This window comes from Zingiber officinale, chromosome 3B (genome assembly GCF_018446385.1).
Source record: "Zingiber officinale cultivar Zhangliang chromosome 3B, Zo_v1.1, whole genome shotgun sequence".
NCBI classification, from domain to species: Eukaryota; Viridiplantae; Streptophyta; class Magnoliopsida; order Zingiberales; family Zingiberaceae; genus Zingiber; species Zingiber officinale.
This window is the reverse complement of record NC_055991.1, coordinates 36168392-36174864: the sequence shown is the minus strand read 5'-3', so window position 1 is coordinate 36174864 and position 6473 is coordinate 36168392. Positions and strand designations below refer to the sequence as shown.

At 38.5% G+C, this 6473-nt stretch overlaps 1 pseudogene; it reads left to right on the top strand.

Moving 5' to 3' along the window:
• The first annotated feature begins 4693 nt into the window (after positions 1-4693).
• Positions 4694-4871, top strand: LOC121968693 (annotated as a pseudogene).
• Positions 4872-6473: the final 1602 nt, after the last annotated feature.

Here is a 6473-nt window from a genome sequence, read left to right as displayed (position 1 = left end):
TCCATTTCTCCTTCGTCAACTTCGTCTTCCACCGAAAGAGATCGGTAGTGCTTCCAAGACTTTGTCGATCCAAGTGGCTAGCACCTAAGGGATCGTATTAAGTTCGTGATCTAGTGCGCTTGGATATCGCTAGAGGAGTCACACGTGGGGCTCTTATCTGTCTATCTATCTGTGATATCATTCACACCTATCGAGGACTCGAGGTATGTTTCATATTATTTTGTGTAAAACTATATGTACCACAAAAGATCCATGATTCAATATATGTCTTCCGCTGCGCTCCGAACCCAACAGGAGGATCCTCGTTCCTTATCCACTCGGCCCTGCTCCTCTGCTAGAGTGTGGAACAATGCTCGATAAAAGGTGATCGACACATGGGGCGTGTCTCTGTATGTTTGGACGGCTTCTTACTATGTCCCCAAACAGATACATGATCCGCTCGGTTTCGAGCTCCTGTAACTAGCGAACAGCCAGTGCCTATTGTTGTTGTTGCTCCACTATTTTTGCCGCTCAAGCTTATATCAGCGCATCCAGCTCCTCCTTTATTAAAGTAACTATGGCGAGTCATCCAACGTCCTCCATCTTCGCATTTCGGATTCAGGCTACATTTCCATAGATGGTGTCAATATGATCCTGTCCAAAAATAGTGGAGATAGAAAGCTAGGGATGTGGCTACTGCATTAACTGGATGTAGACCATGCTCCGATTTGTAAGCACAAGAAACATCAATGCCAACCCAAGCAAGGGGTTCCTAACATTAGCCCTTCGACGCTCAAGTCAGTCACTAGCACGAAAAAGAAGGTGGAACAACAGTAGCATAAACGTAAAATAATGAATAATGCGTACCCGCGCCAATGTACGACCCCCTCTTTATATAATGTCCTGATGGGTGAGTGCACGCTTTTCTAGACATGGGCACGTTCTTAAATATTGGTCATGGATACGTTCTCCAATTGGTCATAGACACATGGTCACAGACACGTTCTCCAATTGGTCATAGACACGTGGTCACAGACACGTTCTCCAATTTATTGTGGACACGTTCTCCGATTTATTTGTCGTATGATCTGCCTGTAGACCATGTAGTGCCGGTAGCACCATCTTCCAAAAGTATATCCAAATACTCGTCAGCGTTCCTATCGGTCGTCCGAGCGGGATAGCTGGTCGATAGAGTACTCCTCTGCTCGGCAAAGTATTCCTCTTCTCGGCAGTGTATTCCTCTGCTCGGCTACTCTTCCCTGCGACGACGAGTCTAGATAGTATGTTCTTGCATGACTGGAATAGCGATTCAATCATCTACACGCACCTTTGCTTGGCTCATCCCATTGTTGGTCGGGTGGCTCATGCCCGGTCAGTCCTTAATGTAGGGTTCCACTCAGCTACATTTGGGTCATGTTGGTCCTCTGGCATTGACCCCCTTAACTGTGATCTCCATATCGACTGCTATCTTCCTCCTTTTATCTGTATTTGATGGGCCCCTTTATCACCGCATCTGGTAGAATTATTATTTTAAAAAAATCAACTCATTATTTAAGGACTATGTTTCTTTTCAGCGTGACCTATTTGGTTGAGATCATCAACCAGATATTTTGTTATTCGTTTTTCTTATTCGTTTGGTTCAGTATAACGTAGATATGTACTCAAACTTAGTGTCTTATTATATGACTAATTAAGGTTTTGTTGTTTATAAATTAATAACCAACATTGGTGGGCTTCTTTATTGTTGACAAAAAATTAAATTTTTTTAAAATATATAAAAGAATATTATAAAAAATTATAAAATTAAAAGAACCTTAATAAAAGTAACAAAATTTAAAATTTTATATTTTCATAGTAATTATATATATATAAAAAAGAAAATTAAAAATTATTTTGGCGCATTAAAACTTAAAATACCACCAAACAAGGCATTGCTATTTTAGTATCGTTTTGACATCACAACTTTAGTGCTAATTTCATCAATTCATCATCACCTTACTATTAATTAGCATCACCACTTTAATCATCCAAAGATGAAATATTAAGTGATTTAGTCTAATATATTTCTTTGACTCAACTAATTCTCAGGATATTATAAACTCTATAAATTTAAAGATTATTTAAAAAAATTAATTTTCTTTTGTATCATAATCTGAACTAAAATACCTTTAATTTATTATAAGACGATATTAATAACTTTCTTAATACTCTCTTCATCTCGTGCATGCTAAAATTTTAAATTTTTAAAAATATTTTAAGTCATCAATTTGAATCTAGATTAATCAATTTCAATTTTATTCAATAGCTTCTTTCACCCTCTTATTGTGTGGTAAGATAGATAGTTCATTTTAACTTGATAAGATTTTTTTTAAAAAAAAGTTTGAATAACTTTGATAAGTAAATAAAAAAATTCTAACACAACTAAATAATTAAGATTAGTCTAATTATCCCCTTAGTTGCGCATCAACGGTTGTATTTTTTTTTTAAGGTATATATTGATACTCAAAATCTATGATTTAAGGGGAAAAATAAAATTTAGGTTTTAGGAAGAATTTGACTCTAATACGGCCTTGAAAAATATATACATTGCTAATCCCCTTTTATACATTCACAACACTATTTATTTTTCCTAATAAAATATTCTAATAAAACTAAATAAATTTATTCCAAAAACTAAAAATTAATTAAAAAACACTAAATTTTCATTTCAAAACAGTTATTAGATACTTTGAATAAAGATTCCTGGGATGCTAATATATCCATAAATTGCTCTTTGTTAGTGCGCCTTCTCAACATTTCCAATCCGATATCCTTGAATTTCTCCATCTTCTTTTGATTTGAAAGAAACCCTTCAAATATACTCTTTGGCATCTTTATTTGTAAGCTAATCAGTTCTAATCCTGTCGAGCCATAGAACAAGTGTTGGTCGTCCTTTGTTGCTTCAGTGCTGCTCTCTATACGCGTAGGATTTACATGTATATCAAACTTGGTATTGCAGTCATTGCACTTCTTCAGCAACTCGGTGAATATCGTAGTCGACGACTGATCTTCCAAATTGAAGTCGAGCTTAAAGGCCGATTTAACTGGATTTCCATTTCTTGCTGCTAATAGGATCTGTCAATTAAAACAAATTTTGTCAAGTATAGATGTATATATATATAAATCAAACAGAGTATAGTACACATGAAAATTAAGAAGGCTGGCCAGCTTGATCGATCGAATGATCGATCTTCTCTCACGTTTGGGATTTTCCTAGAATTCAGCAAGAGCGCAGCGGTTCGACTCGGAAAAGAAGCTTCAAAAAGGTTCATCAATGCATCTAGAGGATCTGCTAGCGAATATAGGAGGAGCGACGCGTTCGAGACCTTGGGGGCTTCTATGCGAATCGTGGTGACGACGTCCATGATGAGAAACTCGAGCTGTGGGGCGCGGACGTCGATGGTGATGATGGAGGGAAGCATGCACGTCTGGAGCAGGGTTAAACGCTTGATGGAGGCGGAGTGGAAGCTTAGCTTGTCCATGCCATGCTGGAGCAAATAGCAACGGAAGAGATGGAGTGTCTCGAGGAAAGGGCAGGAGGCGAGGAGGTTGCATAGGAAATCATAGCTAACGACGCTGGATTTCATTTGAAGGAAGGTGAGGAAGGCGCAGCCCAAGGGCGAGAGGGGACGGCGATCTGAGTATTTCGAAACCCTGAAGCTTCTGTTCAAGATGAGACTCCTCAGCGACTTGATGTTGAAGATGCAGCAGTTTTCGCTGTCGCTGAGATACAAAAATCCGTTGCCAGAGGCTTCGAGGGTGAGGTTTTGCACGCCCGTGTCGACGAGGGAGTCGACGAGCTGATTTTCGTGGGGTATGAGTAAATCGACGACGAAGTGGAAGACGAGGTGGCATTGGCGAATCAGAGCACGGGGGATGGTGAGATCTTCGTGGATGTCGACGCCGTCGCCGTCGGATGGAAACCGGACGTCGAGGCGGAAGGCGTCGAGTCGGGGGATGGAGGGGAGGAGGAGGCGGAAGCGGGCGCAGACAGCGGAGAGGGCGACGCGTTGCTTGATGGAGAGGAAGGAGAGGATGAAGATAAGGAGTTCGTCGTGGAGGGAAGTGAGGCGGTCCTCCAACCTGCCTCCCTGTTCACGCCGGCGATTGTTATTCTGGTCCGTCATCAGGCGAGCAAAGGCGTCGGGATCAGGCTGTCTCTGCCGCCTTCTCACGGTTTTATCGCCGGAGGTAGCGATGAGAAGAGTAATTAAGCAATAAATATCACGGGAAGGATTGGTTATTAATTATATTTTATTTATTGACTTATTTATTTATTTATTTTTACCTTCTTTGCCACGTTAATTAACTAACAATTATAGTAAAAAATTATTTACTATCCATAATAGTCTTATTTCTATTGTTTGAGCATTCTGATAATATAATTCCTTAACTACCCAATAAATATATTATAAAAAAAAATACGGTATTAAATATTTGGAAATCTTACAACATTACTATTTAATTAAGAAACTATACCTTTAATAGCTAATTTTGATGAAATTTTAAATAAATTATATTAATAATTTTAAGACTTATTAATAATTTTCTCTCATTATTTTTTAATAAAAATGTATACACTATAATGCTTCTCTTTAATCCCACATCTTAGGATCGGCAATATCACGAGCGAAGAAATTTATATAAATACTTCGGTTCGACGATGTTAGAAAGAATACTTTTCTCGGCCTTTTGGCTAAGATCAAGCGTAGTATCTATTCTTAACAGTTTAATATCTAATAGAACAAATTAAATTAATTTTTTATGAGGGAAAGTCCATTACAGTAACTTGTTATTTGGGTTCTCGAGCATCACCCTTGGGTTGCATTACTGCATAGACCTTACCAAGTCTAATTTATGGGCATATGATAATAATTTATCTGTATTCATGCATTATATTACCCATACAATGCGGGTGCAACCAACTTTCAGGGTTTTGATATTTAACAATGTACCTAAGTCTTGTCAGTTTGACTAAGGGTTAATCTAAACAGGACTTAATGTCTAGAAGAGAGAAGTCTAGTCAAGACTAGAAGACTAGCAAGGAAAAGTCCTAAATTAGTTAGGTAAGGGTAAATCTTAGTGATTGAAGATAGGCAGTGAAAATCTTAGGAGGAGGTAACCCTAGGTGATGGAAGTCATGGTGAGTAAAGCTAGGCAATGGAAATCCTAAGGGATGTAACCCTAGATGGTGGAAGTCTTGGTGAGTGAAGTCAGACAGTAGAAATCCTTGGGACAGGTAACCCTAGGTGGTGGAAGTCCTGGTGAGTGAAGTTAGGCAATGAAAATCCTAACGGGAGATAACCTTTGGTGGTGGAAGTTCTGATGAGTGAAGTTAGGCAATGGAAATCCTAGGGGGAGGTAACTCTAAGTAATGGTAAAGTCTTGTATGCAGCCTAAGCATGAAGCCTAGAAGGTCGGATAGATTTACAGGAGTGTGACTTGATCCTAAGGAATTGACCCTTAGGTGGTAAACTTGAAGAAGGGATCTCCAAATAAAAGATAAGCCTAGTAGGCCAGGTAGACTTACAGATATAGGCTAGGTTGCTTGTTTGTATTTGTATGACCATTTTACAAGAACTTGGAGCTGGAAGCAAAATAGAGGAGTAGACAAATGTAAATAGGTGAACCGGACTTGACTTGGGTCGAACCAGACCCAAATCGGTTCGGGTAGACTGACTGGGTTCTGTCTATATTGTTGAGTTGTCAAAAACATTAACATAGAAGATAATGTTGCAAAATATCATCTTCATGATTTGGATCAAGATGAGGATAAGCTAGATAATGTGGATAGATATAAGGCTTCATCCAGATATAGCTTCATCAAAATAAGAGTTAATCCAGATAAGGATCTGAGCAAACTCTATAAAAGGAGACGAAGACTCTATGTTCAATACATCAATACTTCTAATACTCATATTTCATATGCTCAAAGGAAAGCTACGACATGAAGCTTTGCTACCGGGGAAGCTCTAGGAAAGGTGCGCAGCACTGTAGCAATAAGACACAATTGGCTGAGACCTTGCTGGTCACAATACCAACTATATTTCATTCCCAATAAAATAATTTTGGCCAAGATCATAATCTGGCCAAGATTCCCAATTATGACCGAACCTCATAATATGACCAAAACTCATAATTTGTAGATCATAGTAAACCTATCATGTAGTTTTATATCACATATAAAATTCTAATAACTTAGTATATCTCTTTGCAAGTGGCTCTGATACTACTATAAGGAACTATGGTGCTAAACACGTGAAAGCGCAGCAGAAAATATCTAGTTCCTTATCAAAAAGATCCATGCGAAAGGAAGTCATATACTAAGTCTTACATGAGAGGATTATACCTTTGATGCATGCCTTTCGTAATTCCGACAGCAACCTTTCTTTGGATGCAGGTCTCAGCACAATCAAGTGTCTGTGCCTTAACGGTATATCCATATGAACATGTTC